General features: G+C 32.1%; 1 long non-coding RNA gene across 2 annotated transcripts in view; it reads right to left on the bottom strand.

Moving 5' to 3' along the window:
* LOC140696364 (uncharacterized) overlaps positions 1-20,352 on the bottom strand; it is a 172,742-nt gene that overhangs the window by 82,447 nt on the left and 69,943 nt on the right. Inside the window, exon 4 of one of the 2 annotated variants that reach the window (XR_012072593.1) lies at positions 19,588-19,635. The exons of the other annotated variant lie outside the window; for it this stretch is intronic. This is a non-coding gene — a long non-coding RNA (uncharacterized lncRNA). The remainder of the gene's footprint in view (positions 1-19,587; positions 19,636-20,352) is intronic. 2 annotated transcript variants of the gene reach the window in all.

The following is a 20,352-nucleotide window of genomic DNA, read 5'->3' on the forward strand; positions in this document are numbered from 1 at the left end:
CAATATTCATACAACTATAAAATAGGAACTCAAGGGTCAGAGAATTAAACGTTATAGAAAAGGGGTCTCTGAAGTTTACTGTTCTGTGTCACCTCGTTCTTCTGTTGACCTCACCTAGCCCTGCTATGCCAGCTCTCCTCTAAGTTACTAAAAATGGGAAGACAATGAGTCTAGATTTTTAGTGACTATATTCGGGAATCTGATGATATATTTCCTTCATTCCTTCACTGTGTGTTTACTACATGCCTGCTTACTTCCCTATTGTTAATTTCTGCACTGGTTCACTTACCCCAGAAGCAATGTAGGGTCTGTGTGCCCAGGGTGTGTAAAGCTCTAAGGGAGACCCTGCCTTCAATTGTCATTCTTTTCTTACTTTCTCCTCTTCTTTACAAAAGATGTCTTGATGTGAAAATATGAAGGCATGCTTTATATAGTTCCTCAGAGTCTTCAACAGAATGAACCTTAATTTCCCATATCAGTACCCCGCTTATTAATGCACCCCTTATCTTCTTTCTTCCTTCTCTGTCTCACTTGCCCCACTCTCTCCATGATGTTACCTCCCTTTGGTTGGAGATCAAACTAAAAAGTACCTTATATAATACAGTGTACAACCTGTTGCCTGGCCCAGGGTTTCCTGAACACACTTCAGCATTCCTGCTTGTTCAGAATTCCTTTGTGTTATGAATGTTTATCTACCCTGTCTTTCACTTCTAGATCTTTTAACGTGGTTTGTTTATTAGTGCCCTTCCCAATGAACTCATAGCAACTTGTTATTATCTTTACATTGTTGCACATTTGCTCTGGTATAATTTTACCTAAATAGGGAATCATAAAATGAAAAGCCATAGTCCAAAAGAATAAATCTCTATGATATTTTAGATACTTTGTGGCTGGTGTATTAGGGAAATAGTCTTGGACATGGATCCTTTTTGAAATGCCCCTAAATAATTCCTGGTAGATAATGAACTATTCTAATAAACTTCATCTCCATCAGAATGTTCCATAAGAAGTGAGTCATGAGTGTCACAATGGCAGGGTCCCAATACTTTCAAGTAAGTTTTATGTGAGCCCACCCACCACGTGTTTTCTAAAACATGTTGTGGTAAAATGTAAGAGAATCAATCTGAATTTTACTCACACTTGGCATACATTCCTTTTAAGTGATATGGCTTTACTTCTTTCATTGGAATAAAGCAAAGTTCATGATAATGAGAAAGTATCTTGGACCTGACATAGTCTAAGAGTTACCTAGATGAAGAAGGTAACTGACTGAAATGGGCTGCAAGGACTCTTAGTATTAGAGCTTACACAGCAGCTCTGCCTGTTAGGGCCACAATGGACACAGAATCTATTGACTCCAAAATTCCATATTCATGTCTTAATATAGTCATGGTAGATCACATGCCCTCTCTATGGGAATGACGCACCTGGTGGTGAATGCAGTAGTAAGAATCTGTCGAAGACCTTGTCTTGTCAACTACGGTGCTCCCACCTTGTCACTTGTTCAAGTGGGAAGTTAAAGACTCAAGCATCATCTGATCAATGTGCGTGAACAGCACAATAATACAAGAAGATGTATAAAGCTACTCATACAGTTTCAACTCTGTCTATCATTGGAAGTAGAATTTAGTGGGTGTAGGGTTTTTTGTTTATTTGTTTAATCAATTCCTTATAAATTCCTAATAAATATTTGTTAGATGCATAGATCTACTTCCCACTGGATCAGAGACCTTATCCTGCTGAATAAAGTAACATTTAATCACCTTAGGAAATAAAATTTGGAAGTCAGCATCTGCTACTCAATGCAAAGCTCTTACTTTTGCCCACTTAGTACAGTACATGATGTCAATAAAGTGAGAGATACTCATTCACTTTCTCCTATATTTCAAGGGGAGGTAACTGAAAACAATTTTAGGAATCCCTTACTTATTACATAGCCCAGATCCCATTTTGTCCTTTTTCTATGCAATAAACTGAAAAACATAGTAGTAGCAACATGGAACAAAGGAATATTACTTTCATTCTTAGGGAAATCTCTTTTCCTTTTCAGACAACAGCAACTCTCTAACAATGAAGACTGATATGAACCACACAGGCCCTATGGAAAAAAGGGGGGGAAAAGAATAAAAGAAATGAAAAATAAACAAAGAAAGGAAAGTTTAAAAAGAAAGAAAAAAGAAAAGAAAAGAAAGATGTGTGCTAATAGTACTTGGTGTTAATAGGATTTCTGTTTGGCTACAGCATAGACTAAATTTGTTTTTATGGAATTATCTTGGAACAAGCTATTTTGTATCTGTTTCCAAAGGAAAACACTTTCCAAGCCTGGAATAACTGATACAATAAGCAAACATACAGGGCACAATCTGTTAGAAAATGCATCAGAAACAGCTCTTTTTTCTCTGTTTCTCTCTCTTATTACATATTTACATTTTATACAGATAAATATGCATATAATACATATAAGCACCTTGTAATGTCAGATGAAAAATATTAACATCAAGTTAGAGATTCTAAAGTGTTGAATTATATAAAAATACACTTTATGGCAGGTAAACACAATGTTAAATACACTTTGGAGATAAAAAGGAAAACCAGCCTAGTACATGTCATTTAAAGAGCATCACACGTGTAAAATATGCTCAGAAAGCTCAATAAGAGTATATGTTCAACATAAAATGTGAAATGCTGTGAGAATGCCATCATGCCATATGGCTTACATTTTAAGTAATTTGGGGGAAAATGTCTAAAAATTAATTTTGAAATATTTCATATTTTTGATTAGTGGTTTTATTGATTTGCAGCTTATCATTCCATGCAAAATCCAATATTAACTCAATTATCTTTCATCATTACCAGGGGATCAATTTCAAAAACCCTCTTATCCCACTATTAAATAAAAATGATGCAAACGATATTCTGTCAGCTTCAAATTGACTGATTTATCACATCATTACACAGCCATCTTGCATCTGCAGTTTGTTTGTGGAATGGTATAGCTTGAAAATAACAAATCACTATGCTCTCTAAAGTTGAAAATGTTAATAGAAAGGCTACTTACACACCAAAACACAAACGGTGCTGGGATGTTCAGATGCATTTAATTCTGTATTAGCTAAGCGTCAGTCACACTTATAATCATTTAGAACTGTTCCATCTCTAAGATTTCACATTCTCTCTCCTCAGTCCTTTCTACTGTCTGTTCTGCTTTGACTACATGATAGGCAGACCTCTGAAATTAATCTACCTGTATAAAATATCATTTGATTTGTTCTGGCCATTGACCTTATACAGAGATTTAAAAACACAGCTTAAAAATTGATAAAGGTTAATTTTTTAGGATGTTGATGGTGAGAACAACAACTTAAACTCCTAAATAAGTTAAGAAATTCTGACTGGTGAACTCCAGAACTTTTAACTCAAACTATGGGTTTTCAGTAAAAATTAAAAAATATTAAAGTTACCTATTCTAGATTGGGAGAGACATTACTTTCACCTTCTTTTAACTTGCCAGTTAGGGATATATATATATATCCCTATATATATATATATATATAATTCATTATATTATATTATATAATTTATATATATATGATTATATATAATATAACGTATCATAATGAATTGTATAATAGAATATAATTGCATAATCACATAATAATCAATTATATAATATTATAATTATATCTATATAATTATAATACATAATAATATAATTATTATGTAATTATTATACTATAAATTATTATATTATTATAATATTAATTGTATAATGTAATTATATAATATATAATGTTATTATATATTATGTATAATTATATAGATATAATTCCATGGAAAATGTAATATAAAAGTGTTTTTTCTCTTTAAATGATTAAAAATCATTATATTAACCACATGACTGCTTCTGATTTTTGACTGTCCTCAAAAGTATCCTAAGTATTTCATTAACCAAATCAAACTTGGATTTGCTTAGATTTTGTAAGAGACATATTATTACTGTATTTTTTAATAATTAAAAAATAAAGAAGAATACTCTGAAAACTTAACTTAAAAATAACTGAAACATTTAATCACTTTACTGTGGTAAATTAGCTTCATTTATTTGAAAATGGAGTTGAATCTAGTTAGCATCTTATTCTAAATGATTTGCTCAATCTACTCGGAACAATTTCCAATTGATTTTAAGAAACCAACTGGGAATTGTTGAGTAGCTTTTAAAAATATTATGCTTTTAAGAATTCACCAATGTTAATTGTTGTTATTTAAGACATCAGTCTTAGGGTATTATTCTAATTACCATGTATGGAATATTCTAATAGAAGCATTTACTCTTTATTTTATTAAATTTTCTCATTATCTTTTAGACGTATCTCTAGGTATTTAAACATTACCTGAAAAAATACACTGTATTATATAAACTTGTTGTTATGGCAACAATATTAGATGAAGACTGTTCATAGAATGTCCTCAAATCTTTAAAGATCAGGTAATTTTCAATCATATTTGTTAAAATGTATCTGTTTCTATTTTTGTCACTTATTTGCTTTTGTTGGAAAGTAATTCTAATGAGAGACAAGTATAGTGTCATATATATAAATACAATTTAACATCAGATTTTAGCTTTATTGATGGACAACATTTATATCTGTATTAAGAAAAAACTGTTGGTGAAAATAATATGTATGCTCTATTGTTCCATAGCTTTGGAATTTGTTCTTTCAGCTCATAAAATCACAACATACATTATATTATATAATAGACACCATCATTAAAATATCACCAGTTGCTAAGAAACTACTTAAATCAAATTTCGTAAACACTAACAATGCTGTTTAGCTTGATCGAAAGATAAAAGTTGTTAAATCACACAAGAAAACAACCTCAAAATGCCTGGCTGAGGCCCCATCTCCCAGAAAACAGAGTACACTCAATATTTCTTGAAATATTTCTGTGAATCAATAATGATGTTAATCCGAAACACATGACAATATTCATATTGACACTTAGATTCAAATCATAAGCAGGCCACAGAAAGTATTCTAATGGGCGACAGTCTTACACATTTTTAGCTTTGTTTCAATCTTACTATGTACAATGTAAAGTTATCCTGCTCATTCTCTACTGCCCCACCCTTCATGACTATACATAAGTGCACTCACTCTTGCCTGCTGAACAAGGGTTTGTACTCACCAATTTTACTTTTACAAACTAGGATAGACAGAGGAAAGGGGAGGAGAAAAGAAGAAAGCCTGAGCTACTAACAAAGGAGCAAATTTCCCAACACAGTTCTGAGAAATTCGAGGCTATCAATGCATAAAAATAAACGTATGTAGAAATTCCGAGGTTATCAATGTATTAAAAGTAGGCTTAACAAATTATGTTTTATTATTGTAAAGAAGACACAAAAGTATGCATCATAAGGTATAAAGACTTGAATATATGTTGCTGAAATATGCTTTGATTTTTATCTGACATATATGTTCATTTAACTTATATTCAAAATCAGCCTTCTTGAGATGTTTGTTTCCTAAATAAGCAAGACAAATGCCATTTGTCTCTTAAAGTTAAGACATTTTCCAGAATCTCTGATTCTGGACTTTTCAGAGTTTTACATGGTAAGGTGCATTTTGAATTTGAAGAGGAAGGCATTGCATAGAGCTTCCCCAACATTATTTGCCAAAAGTATTCTCTTTGCGGAGTTACCTGAAATCACTTTGGAAAATACTGCTCTACTTCTTATTTATTTTTCTTTAATGTTTCTCCTTTGAGCTTTTGTGTGAAAATGTGGAGTCTTACACAAGGAATTATTATATCATTTAACATGCTCACTTTGTACATGCTACTGGTCATGCATGGGGCAAGTTTCTGGAAATACAAAGATGAATGAGAGGGTTCCTGCTCCAGAAAACTTGTATTCTAGTGAAGGAGAAAGGTAGGCAAATAGACAATTATACACACTGGTCTTTTTGTACTAGAGCAAAAACATGGAACTCTTGAACATAGGGAAGAAATTCACCTGGATTCGTGTGTTTAGATCTGTAATGGGATCACTAAGAAGTGACATGGAAGTGAGCCCCAAAAGATGGGTAATGGTTGGCTATGCAATGTGGAGACAATGTAGGGAGAAGGGATAAAGCAGTTCCCAGAATGAGGAAACAGAACTGTTGGGAGTCCTGGAAGTGAACAAATCAGTCATGGAAGGTTCCTATGAATTATCAAGAAGGAAGTGGTGAGATTGAAGATAAAGCCAAGACCAGATCACAGGCACCCTAGTGCACACAGCTAAGACCGTTAGACACTAAGTGAAAGCTGTCAGGAACCAGAGGAGGTGTTTAAATATAGAGGGTAGCATGATGAGATTTACTTTTTAAGAAAATCATTAGTCCAGAAGGTTGTTTGGAAAATGGACTGCAAGGGTAAGGCTGAAAGAATCTGAGGTAGGTTTGATGGGGTAGGAATCCAAGCAAAAGATGAGGAGGACCTGGAAATGAGTCCTTGTAATGTTTACACATATGCTGTATTGTCAAATACATAGTACAGCTATGAAGTGAAAATATGTAGGTTAAATCCATGACTTTTTCTACAAATAAGAATCAATTTCAATATTAATTTACAAAAGGAAGTGTTTTGAAATGCTATGATGTTATTGGATTAATTTGAGTTTTAGGGACCTTGCCCATAAAAAGTGGAAGAAAGATGACCAGTGGAAATGTAATGCAATATGCCACAATTTTGTAATTAGACTATACAATTGAAATATTGTTTTACCCAAATCAAAATTAACATTGTAAAACATATTTTCCCCATTGCAGATTTTTAATTACTTCCTTCTATAGTAATCCTATTAAGTATTCCTTTGTAAGGTAAGTAGGAATATTTTTAAGTTTAAATTGAGATTACATTATACAGATTTGGTATATTTTGATTTTCATTTAACACTGTGACATACACGGTGGATTTCCAAAACTTTTTAGAAATAATAAGATTTAATTATATGCAAATTATATGTAAACACCCACATCTATACCTATATATTTATACAAATATATTCTATCAACAGGACTCCTCTGAATAACGTACATGTCTATATCTATATTTACTGTCACCAGCACTCCCCTAAATATGCAAAGCAATTTATTTAACTGGTCCTATACTGATGAATAGTTTGTTTCAAAGCTTTGCTTTTACAAACAATCTTAAAATAAACTTCATCGACCCACTTGTATGTGCATATATGTGAGACTGCAACTACCGGTGGTGTTAGCACATGGAATGGCTCAATCAAGTAATACATTTTGTCTTAACTTTTGAAAGTCACCAAAATTTCTTTCACTTGCACCAATTTACTCTACCTATTACTCAAGCTAAGTGTATCTCCCTACAGCTTCACCAATATCTAGTATTATCAAGCCTCTTGGTCTTGTCAATATGATGGGTGAAAAATATCATTGTTTTAATGTGCATTATTTGATTATGAAAGAGATTGAGCATCTTCTTCAGAATAAACATTACTATTCATTTCCCAGTGATGACCAGCTGAGGGGATGACTTAGAGCTGAAATCTAGCCTACAAAGAGTCTCCCAAACTATGGGTGGTGATGAGATTTTTGCTGCTGGAGGAAGGGGAGCTTTGTTGTAATTCACAGCAAGCTATCACAAAAATAGCCAGTAGAGGCCTAGATATTCTTTGGCTATTATTCTATGAAACTGTTCAAATCTATCTAGATATTTTTTAATGCTAAGTGTATTTATCCTTTGGCATATGAGCTGCAAATAAATTTCAGTGTTTCTTTTTGGTTGATTGTTTTTATTTTTATCTGTGATACATTTTTCACCATATAAAAGTTTTAAATTTTTATGTAGTAAAGTTTATCACTTTTTCCTTGCTATGCTTATAAAGACATTCCCTCCTCTAACATAAGGAGATCTTTTAAATTTAAAGTTACAAATTTATATTAAATTTTGATCCCTATAGAATACATTTGGTATAGGACTGAGCTAGAAACCAGCTTTATCTTATCTCCAATAACTAATCATTTTCCCCACACTGAAATGTTACTTTTAATATTACTTCTATTTTATATTGAAATGTATTTGGGCTATTTTTTTCTGCTCTGCTATTTGTTCAAGCAAACTGAATTTGTTTACTATTCTAAATGATTTAAATGATTTAAAGTGCAGGAAACAATTCTACCTTACTCTCCTACTCCCCAGAATCGGTTGCTTAATCTTAAGTGTTTACTATCATAGAGAATCATTAGTTTCAAATTTTCAAAAAAAAAATCTAGCTGTCATTTTACTTAGTATAAAATTTAATTTGGAGTTTAAAAATTATTTCAATGTGAATAGAAACAATAAAAAACTAGAAGATAGGGGAGAATCTTATATGAAAATATATCTGAAAATAAAAGGAGCCAATACATCAGAAACCCAGACTATTTACAGACGATTTTGGATAAAATGAGGTAATGTTTAAGGAATCCTACGGCTCATTGGTGATGCATTAAGAAGCTTTTCCTTTTCATGAATTCTGATCTTGCTTAATGTCCGGTTTCCATTGACATAACTGTGCCTATCTTCATAGGTCCTGCAAGATTACCCTGATGCTTTTCCACAAATGTAATATTCTGGTGACATTTGACTGGGCTGTTGAGGTCAGACTCTTTTTACCCCCTTGGATTGACCTATTTGTAGATATATTTTACAAGTTCATATCGTGTAGATCTGTCTCTAAGTATGTATGCCATGACCATGTCCTAATACTTAGACTCCCAGACTTTACCTCAACTTGCAAATTATCCTAGGTCCCATCTCCTGTATTTCCCTGTCAATTCCAAATTTCTGCTGCTAGACTGGGATACACAAATTATAAATTGAAAACTTGCTAGATGCTGAAAAAGACAGAGAATATAGGCAAGATACAAGCCTTATTTGCAATTATTTGAAGAACTCACATTCAGGCAGGTTTTATTTTTTGCAAAATCACTGATGTGTAGCATCTCTATTGTATCCACACATCAACTCAGCCCCATATCAAAACATTAATAGCACTAATATTAAATAAAACTTCTGTATTTGGGAAACATATATGGCATAAAAATAATAAACATAAAGATATATGAATTTGAGAATTTAATTATGTTATGTGGGAACAATTTGAAAATGAAAACTATTATGAAAACTACATGGTCATCCTCTCCTCCCTCAACCTTTACTCAAGCCTCTTCAATCTCCATTTCAGGATCCATTTCCCATCTGCCATTAATTCTTAGAACACTCTCACTGTACTCTGTGGAACTCATAAACTGAGTTATATTATATCCTCAACCATATCTTCAGACATTTCCTTCACCTTCTTATATTAAAAGATTAATTAAAATCAGACCATTTCTTGATGACAACTAAAACAACAAAAATCCATAAGAACTCTTTTAACCCATCTTTCCCTTTAGTTGCTGTATTATTTCTCTGCTCCTCTTTATAACAGAATTGCTGAAAATAATTGACTATAGACTCTCAATTTCTGATTTCTTTCCTCTTGTTCTCTCTTAAGTCAATTTCTATGAGGGTTTTCACAGAAAAGCCCCAGAATTTCATGAAAAGTACTCTTATAAATGTAAATATTGGACTTATTACCGTTTGACAAAGTTGTTTTCTCTCATCCTGCTGTTCTGACTTCCTCTAAGTTTACTGGCAAATTTTTAAAAATACGTCTATTCTACTGGTTACTCCTCATTTTCCCAAAGTTTTATCTTCAGAATAGTTATGTTATTTATTTGGTTGTTTGTTTCTTGTCTATCTATACTCTCTCTCTCTTAGTGATCTTTCTCTATAACTAGTGGATCTCAACTTATATCCCGCCTGACCTGTCTTCTCAACTCCAGCCTCATACAACCAACTACTTGATACTGCAATTATCTATTCTTCAAAAAGTTTCAAAATTATATGTCCTCCTCCCCAAAATTCTCTATGCATCTTTCTATCCTGCTCTTCCCAAGTCATCTTCTCTCCGAATAGAAGTACAAGGCTGTTCTCATGGCTTATACTAAGATTTCTGCTATCTATCACTTTTGATTCTTCTCTTTCACATTATCCAGGCATTGAAATCATCTTCAAAATAGCAGGATCTGACCACTACCTAACATCTCCACTGTTACTAATCCTGTCCAAGTCACAGTTATCTTTCACTTAGATTATTGCTATAGACACCTCATTGTTTTCCCTGCTTCTGGTTTTGCTGCCTTATGCTTTATTCTTAGAAAAGCATCAGAATGGTCTATTAAACATCTTACATGTTGTGGCAGTAGTCACATGAACACATAACAGTTAAAATTCATAAAACTCTAAAGAAAAAGAAAATAACACCTATTTAATTGTGTGATAAATTAATATATATATATGTAAATGTATATATACACATATAGAGAGGTACACATTTAACTTAAAAAAATTAAGTCAGTTTATGTCACTTCTGTGCTCAACAGTGCTTAATGAAAGGCTCCACATGTCTTTCTAATCTGAAGTCTTTTCAATGATTTTAAAGGTCCTTCATGAAGACTTCCCCCATTACCCCTAGCCTATTTTTTTCTTATCTCTCTTCATCTCTTATTGTTCTCCACTTAATTTACACATATATAGTCACATTAGCCTTCCTTTTATACCTACACCATGCAAGGAACTGCACCATACCTCAGGAACTCACACTGTGGTTCCTACTTTCTGGAACCTTCTCTCCTCAGATATCACCAACGTTCATGGTCTCCTCCTCCTTTAAGTCTTTGCTCAAATGCTAAATGGAGCCTCTCCCGACTATTTTAGATGGCAAACTGCATTCCCTCTTCCCCATCACTCATTTTCTTATCCCTTCTTTATCTTTTTCCCCATAGTTCTTATTGCCATCTCCCGACCTATATGGTCTATTGGTTTACTTACTCATTTTCTGTTTCCATAATGTAAACTTCAGATGTTTTGCCTGTTTTGTTTGCTGGTATATCCCAGAGCCTAGAAGAAGACTTCTATGGTAGGTGCTTTATGGTAGACAATAAAACTCAATGAACAAATAAATTTTTAAAAAATCTATTTTTTGAATAATTAAAATACAGTCATTTTAAAAAATTTAATGATTTTTGAACAGTGTAAAATTTAGAATTTTATTAAAATAAAAATCAATATAGCATAATATGGCATAGGATAAATATTAGGGCAAAAATTATAAAAGTGAGCTTTCTGCATATCACATAAATTCCATTAGAGCCAAAGAGGCTCTCCTTTACATCACAGTCCTTATTAAATGACAACATATCTATTATTTATGTAACAGTAACCTATGGAACAACTTTTTTCAGGTGTTTTGGCTGCTGAAAATACCACACTGAACACCACAGTCATAGCCGAGGCCTGCAGATATCTGAGCCTAGTAATCTATGTCTAGTAGCATCAGAAATCATAACCAATTTTCAAAGGCCTCCAGTTTCCCATACATATTTTTCTTAAGACTAAGGAAATGGAAATATGTACAAAGTGGAATTCATTAAAATTAAAATATGCATTTGGTTTAAATTGGTCCAAATAGAACTGATCTAAACCGCAACTGTCAGCAAGACTGTGAAACCAGGTCATAGGGGATTGAACAAACTTTCTAGTTTGTCTTATCAGAATTTTACATGAATGTATGAATAAAATGGTGAAAGAATAATTCATAATAGATAAAGTCAAATGATGTCCCTTAAAAACCTGGTATTAATCTCATTTTTAAAAAAGTCATGGCTCTTGATTCCTGCACTTGACCAATTTGATGACTGGGAAGTAGTTATCATCTGGCCACAAGGCTAATTTAATAATTTGGATCTGAATGTCCCCACGGTAGTGCTATTTCAATATTGGCACACTTTTAGTTCTCAGTTCATAATTAATCTTATAAAAACCATTTTTACATAATGTAAATTTACTTCTCACTTCTAGTAATTGCATATCTAATTTACTGTGAAAAAAAGAAGCCAATATTGCATCTGCTAAAGTAACTAAAAAGCACAACTGAAAACATCATCCACTAATGATTTTTATCACTTAGCTTTACTTTGTTAACTTTTGGGACTCTGCAAAATATAGTTGCTTTTGGCCAGAACTTTGAATTACAACTTCAATTTGGAAGAGAAATTATGTATTGGCAAGAAAGAATAGTTTATTTTACACACCATAAGTTTCTTGTTGATAGTTATGTAAAGAAAGCAATCCAATAACCACCACTGATAGAAAACATTATATGTAAAGAAAGCTGGTTTTTCCTTTTCTTAGCTGAAGCCCAAGGGACAAATATTCAGCAGTGGAAATTATTTTGAATGGCAGTGCAGCTGTAAAATATGTTTGAAGAAGTGCTTACTTCGTTATAGTTGTGCTTTCCTTTTAACTGTAAACCATCCTGCTCCACAGAAAACTTATCCTGAGCATAATGGTGATCTCTGGTCATGTCAGCATAAGACTCAATAGGGTTGCTCTCTGAAATTAAAGGATCACTAGCACTCACAAGGACTCATGCCAGGTGACACTCAATTCATTTTAATAAAAACACCAGCTTTGCACAACACTTTCAACTTTTCAGAGTATTTTCATATCAACTGCTTTATCTGGCTTTCTTAATTCTGGTGTATCATCAAGTAGCAGAATTAAGAAAAGAACTCTTTCCTGAAACTCTGCCCCTACAAAACACTAATTTGATGCAAATTAAATTGTGCTAATGAGTATACTTTGTTAGTGTTATTATTTCCGATCTCAAATTTAGGATAAAGTAAGGATCTATTTACTCCACAGATTTTTGAGAAATACAAAATTATGTTTTTATTTCTCTCTATAGAATCAATAATCTAAATATAATTTAAAATTTTGTTTCCCTTTTCCTCCCTGGCTTGTGACATGTCCCTTTCAGTTTATCTCCCGTGCTGGTTTTCAATGTCTCTCCTTGATTTCCAGTTCTTCCCGTCACTCTTTGAGGATTTTTTCCAAAGCGTTATTGTCAATAGAAGGTGATATCTCATCAGATAGAAAATAATTTTCCTTGGTGAGGGGTGTTCTGTAATTCCTTGCTGGTGCACCAGTCAGACTCCTCAGGCCCATGTGTAGTAATGGCCCTGACATCTAATTCCACCAAGGAATATTTGTTTTCTCCCAAGTTTACTGTACATGGTTTTCTCACCTCCCAGTAGCAAACCACTTCTGCTTCCATGAAAACCATTATTTTCTCATTTTTTCTTGATTTGAATAAATGGTAGTGATTTCTGAGCCCTGGACAACCAGCAATGTATTTATTTTACCTTTTTGCTTTATAAGATTTCACATGATAGACAGCACAGACTTACCACAAATTCAATGAAGATTTTCGATTGATCATAATTTCTAAATATTGCTTAAATTCAAGTTCCTACCTCTGTCTTAGCAAATTCTTCTGTATTTTTTCTGGACTCTATAGTTATTGGGAACAGGCTTTATGAAGATTTGAATTTCAAGAAAAGTGTGAAGTTCCAAAGGAGCTCCAGTTTGAAATGGGATATCAGATCTACCTGTTATTTACCTGATTTTTTAAGCCTAAAGTCAAGCTAATAGATCATCTTTATTTCTGCTTTCATGTGAGGGGTTTGGCAGGAGAGATTAAAATACTACACCACAACCCTTATATTCTTATTTGAAGTATTTCTAAGCAAAGCAAAAGGTATATTTTTAAAAGCACTGTGAAAACTTGTATTTCACTGTGTGGTGAAGTCTTTGTTTTAATATTTAATTTCTATGTGAACCTCAGCTAAAATTTCATGTTTAAGTAAGTACTTATGTTCCACAAAGGCATTTTATGGTTTATCCATGATGTCTGCAGATAGACTTCTGTGGGAGAAATAAAGAAAATCACTCTGGAAATTATGTTCTATTGGATCATGAGTCACATTCTGAATTATCTTTTATAATTTTCTCATAAATAGGAAATAGTATCCTATAATCCAATGATAGAAGACAAAAAAGTCACAAACCAAGATTTTTACAATATGTTTCTTCCATGGTAACAACGAATGGGAAAAAATGCATGCAATATATATTGCCTTTAATAAATATAAATAATCTAAGTAGCATGAATATTTTTTATAAAGCATTACTTTATAATTATGAGAAAATGATTTAAATTCTCTGTTCACATCTTCATTCCCACACTTCAGCTATGAGTATCATGTGTTTTTATTAATTCAGATGAACTCATAAGCACATCATCCCTACTGAGAAGATTCATATAAAAATTTAACATTAGAGTCAAAATTACCTAGCTATATATTGGGTTATTTTAAGTATTCTGCCCATTAAAAATATCTCCAACTATTAAAATATCAGACATCTTTATTTATCCCAATTTAAAATAAATATATACTAATGCAATGGTTTCAGAGTTATATAATTGTTTTACCTCTCTTACTAGAACAAAAAGCAAAGTCCTCTTAATTTATTATAATAATTAGTGACCTCATAAAAGAGTATGCCATAAATTCTTCACATTTGGTTACTACTTGACTTTACATTTCTCAATATAGACCCATCATTTTGCAATTTTTTACTTAGTTTTATTAGAGCATAGCACCTAAAGTAAATACACATGCATTTATATGTCTCTATAAAAGTTAAAGTTGAGGCATAATTAATGTATTGATGTTAAAACAAGGAAAGCAGTCAGTTTAGATTTTACTCTGTGTTGTTCTGATTATGTTTAATATTGTTATAAATAGATAGTAAACATTTAAAAAATTATATTCATCTAATTCTTTGTTTTCTAATGTATCTTGTAATTATTAATTTAGAAAGTAATTATAAATCTTTGTACTCCATTTCTTTATTTTCTTTATTAAATTCGTATGTTAAATTAAAATAACAATTTGCCATTATGAGACACTGCAGCACACTGTTCAGTTTCACCAAGCATTTTAAAAACATTTTAGTGATACATTAAACAATTTATCTACCCAGTATAATTAGGCTCACATATGAAGTAAGTCAGACTACTTATAAGATTTCTTTTATAACAGATCTTGAATTATTTTTTCTTTGCTTATAGCAGAATCTCTCAAGTAATTTTTCACCTAAAAAACAAACAGCAATTATGAAAATACTAAGGTATCTTTCTCTGGTATATAATATTTGTTCAGGATTTAGACAAGAAGTTTAAATTATCCCTGGAATTCAAATATATGACATTATGATGTTGGCCTTACACTTTTAAGACCATAGCTGGTATTTTAAAGTTGTCTGCTTAGTGGAAAGGATGTGCAACCAAATACTCATGCTTTTCATTAGTTGCTCTTAGCTCCTACTTTATTCAACTTTCTTCTTCATTTTAATGTATGCTTTCTGTTTCTGCACTGGCAGAGGCCTCTCCATTTGTTATGTGGTTAAATTCCAATTCTGAAACTTCATGTTGATAGTATCAATTTCAAATTCAGTTAGCGGGTTTCCTTTTGTAATGGCCAACCCCAATTTGTGACGTGTTGTTTATTTAATCTACCTGTCAACATAGAATGCTCAGTGATAAATCACTGATCCATTTCTAGTCTATACACTGTCATATAATATTCTTTTTTTTTTTTCAGTGTAAGGCCACATTTATTTATTTGTTTATTTACACCTTCATTGTGGTATGGTTCCTGTACAGTAAACTACATATATTTCAAATATAAAATTTGATGAATTTTGATAGATGTTTACACCAATGAAACCACTACCACAATCAAGATAGCTACCATATCCATGACTCCCCAAGAGGTGCAATTTTTAAATTCCCAGTTTATCTCTTCCCACTCCCATTACCCCCTATTAATCGTAAGTTTGTTCTCTATGTCTGTGAGCCTGTTTCTGTTTTGTAGATAAGTTCATTTGTGTTCCTTTTTTAAGATTCTGATTGGTTATCTTCAAAATGGCAACATATTGTGTTCTTCTTCATTTTTTGAGTTTATATTACAAACTTTCTGGGCAATTTTGCCCTGGTCACTCACTGGTTGTACCACTGAAATATTTTGAATTGCTACATTTTGATAGTCTGACTATCACATCGATTTGTGTGCTTTGTAACAATTGGATCCTGGTGCTCATTCCATTTTCTAACCATGAATTTAATCTTTGTTGAAAGCATTGTTGTCTTGTTTTGCTTCTTGGTTTTGGCAATGAATAATTCCAGAACAAGCTGGCAATTAACTTATCAGGGGGGCCAGAGTCAGCCCTAGTCACCAGCTCTGCTGGCCAGGAATGTGTGCATTTATCCATAGATAAAAGTATTACCTTAAAGTTTTACCTTTCGGTGTCTCATTAGTATTTAATTAATATCTCTGTAGCTTATAAATAATAGGGTTTACCTGACATATAAGTCATACAAAGTATGACACATTTCACCTTTAGATATCCTATTCTATTTCCTAATGGCATCAAAATGTCTTCAAAAATTTTTAGTATCTATCATGTTGACTTACTTTTAGAGATGAGTTATTTATTTAAAATTTTAAAAGTGACTATCAAATGAGTTCTAATTTACAACAAATAAAACCATGTAGATGCATGAGATAATATGGAAAGAACTGATACATTTCAAAAGACCTTATTTACTGTCTTTCAAGGTACACACTGAAGCTCTGCCTCACTCAGGTGTTTATAACAAAATTTATGTATGAAAATTAGTCTTTTTCTTGGCATAGAATCCTAACCAATTTTCTTTGCCATCAATGCTGTCAATTTATTGCAATAATATCTGGAGTCATATCCATACATTTTACTAAAAATAAAATCTTAGTGCAAATGATTTATGTTTTTCCTAAAAAAGACTCAAGTAAATGAATTATCTGATACTCAATTTCTAAAAGTTTAGAATTCCCCACATCTTTCAAGCTGGTGAAATGGCTTCTCTAATTGGTGACAGGATGAATGTTGCAATGAAACTGAGAAGATTAGTTGGCTTCTATTTCCAGTAGCAATATCGAATTATTCTTTATTATTTGACTAAAAGGGTTTTTTTGATGCTATTCAATTACTTCTCTGTAATGAATATTTTTTTTAAAAAGAACAGAAACAAATTCCTATTTTGCTATATTTTGTCAATTCATATGATAGTCTGTAACTAGGAAATGAATAAATAGTAGTCTTTTCAGGCTATTCAAAATTGTTTAAAAAATAGTGCTAAGTGTATTCGCACATATTTCATTTAGGCCATAAATAATAATTAAGAAATTATTTTCATTTAAAAGATAACCGTAAGTATAAATGATCATGTATATACCCATAAAACTTCACCATAGGTAGATATAGGTTTTACGGATATATATTTTTCCATTTATACTTATGGTTATCTTTTAAACAAAAATAACTTCTTGAATGTAATATATGTATAAATATTACATATGTGTAAATCTATATATATATAATTTTTACAAAAAAGAATATGATCAACAAATATTAACAATCTACTCTGTATCATGAACTATTCTTGGCCTTTTATTATCTATTTCATTTAATATAGAGTTACATTAAGCCTAATAATTTCAGAATTTTTTTTAAGTTTTACTCCTCTACTTGTCTGATGTGAAAAACTATTTTGACTGATTATTACTTTTGTTATTTTCATTATCTTTTTTATGGTGTATAAATGTGTGTAAAACTGGGATAAACTGAACAATTTTAATGATCCTTTTGTATGTAACTAAATAAGCTCCTTAAAGATTTGAAAGGCATTGTTAATATAGCAATATTTTCCAGGATAGTTCAAATCTAAATATTTACCTATCAAATGTTTACAAGAATCAAAGTTTAATTGCACAGATGACTAAAAACAAGTATTTCAAATATACTCATCTTATAAAAGTCAGAAGCCAAAAATTCAAGTCCAATCAAATGATAATTAAACAATTTGTTTCTCAAATCCCATAACTACTGTAACATACAAATCATTGTATTATATGTTACTCTACTAAATATTTTTAGGCTTCATGCAATTTTAAATATTTTAGTTTTTCCTTATCATGAAAATAGTTTGAAAGGATATTATATGTTAGATACAATATATATTACTGAAAAATATACTTTATGGCTAGTGCAAATAGGCCTGCAGAGAGCAAATAGGCTTGCAGATAAATAAGTAAGTTTTGATGATTGCTGCACAGAGGAGTCACCTTTAAACAAAACACATTTAAGAATATTTTCTATAGTTCAAAACTGTTATGATATCACTTTTTTCCAGTGCACAGGTATGTCCTTCATATTGAGGATCACTTATAAGAAGGGAGAAAAGGAAGTATTTTGAGGAAGTGATCTAAAAGAGAATATGAGTCATTATTTGCAGTTCCTCGAAATATATATTATGAAAATGTACTTGAAAACATTGCTCCAGTTGGCTCCTGAGATCAACTGCTTAAAAGAGGGCCTATAATGAAGAAGTGTGTCTCATAGGGCTACTGAGGCTGAGTAGCTCTCTCTTCATGAATTAAAGGAAATAATGAGGCCATCAAAATGTGAGTTACTTTGTTAAAAATAAAAAAGAAAAAGAAAGGAGAGAAAACAAAAAGAAAAAACAACTCAGAGCTCTACACCAAGAATAATATAAATCAGAATTTATACATATAGTTATATATAGTTCTAGGAGTGTGTCATTTTCCCAGGATTCTGTTATTTATGTTGGCCCCTTTCTGTTTCCACGTGATCACAGGAAAAGCCTGTCTTCTGGGAGAAGTCAAATATGTGGTGTCTCAGCACTATACAAGTTGGCTTTGTCCACTTGCATAATTTAAAATAACTGGACCCTTAAGGCAAACCATAGCTCTAAACTATGTTTTACCAATATGTGTGGAATCACATCATAACAACAGGAGAATTGAGTTCACGTTACATACATTACTATTGAATGGGGGCAATCAAGTATGGGAGCCTTGAAGCAAGCAAATAATAACCATCTATACTGAATTTTAAAAATGCAATAATGCAAGCAAACTGTTAATGGATTGGAAAGGCTATTCACAGGAATGATTAAATTACCTTCAAAGTGGCATCAATGATGTTTTTTGATGTTAGTTTATATGCCAGATATGAAAGCTATAAGTACCGTGGGGCCTGCCAAGAATTTCAAAATAAAAGAGGAGAAAATAAAAGAATGATTTAAATGTTATGGAAAGAAATGATTTATGAACAAGGTTATGAGAGGTTATTAAAATCACACAAAGTAATAGTTCAGTATATCCTCAACTTATTAATTGTGATGGACTTAAGTGTACCTGTTTTGCATTTTTAAAACTGAACATTTTTTTTAACTGAATTGGCTTCTCCAGTTGTTCAAAATGGGAAGGCAATACAATGACAGAATGAGCCATGCTAACGAGTTCCTTGCAGGAAATGCCTCCATCATATTTGCTGTCATTTCTCTACAACTGAAGGGTTGGTGGCTATGAAATAGAAGATAATAAGCAAATGTTTAAATAATGAAATTGAACCGAGTCCTAATGAACAAAATCATTACAGTCTGATAGTTTTAGTTCAATTCTCAGAGACATCGTTTACATGCAGAGTTGTCTTTAAAAAGTTATTTAATCTTACCTCTTTTTTCCTTTAAAATATGAGTAATTGTCCCCCCTTTTCAGATCACTGTAAAAATTAAATGAGATTATATAAATATTGAATTAATGTGGCACACAGGGACATGTGGTCAGTATTCAGATAATGACAGCTGTTATTACAAATGCCCGCCGGTTTTCAGGACATTCTTGCTCCCCAGAACTGCTCTCTGTGCTTCAGCTAAATGCCCACCTGCCCCAGGAAGCCTACCTTGCCCACCCCTAGGCTGGACTGCATCTCCTCTCCAGTCAGTTTCAGTGCATTTACTTTGCTTGCTTTGAGTTTTATCATTGCATCTACTGTGACCTCTAAAAATGATCTGCTCTTTCATAAGCCTGCTCCAGTATGTGTCTTAAGAACAGAAAACATGTCATACGTCTTCATATCTCTAGTGACTGATGCAGTTCTATTAGATAGTAGGTGCAACCTACTATGTTAATTTATTACAGCACAGCCAATAGTCTTTCCTTATGTTTCTGTTTTAATTTTTATGACTAAATCCTTGTTTGACATAAAATTTTGATTTTAGGTCATTATGCTATAACCTTATTACAAGAAAACAAAACGTTATGATACAAAGTACTATTGTCAATTCACTTTGAATATGGAGTCCTAGATATCTTCTTAAAGAAGTCATAACAGAATTAGGATAAACTCAGAAAAACACTGGTAAAATAAGAGTACTAATATAGGAAGACTTCTTTGGTTTTCACTATACATAAAATTATCACTGTGCTTACCCAGAAG

This window comes from Vicugna pacos, chromosome 1 (genome assembly GCF_048564905.1).
Source record: "Vicugna pacos chromosome 1, VicPac4, whole genome shotgun sequence".
Taxonomy (NCBI): Eukaryota; Metazoa; Chordata; class Mammalia; order Artiodactyla; family Camelidae; genus Vicugna; species Vicugna pacos.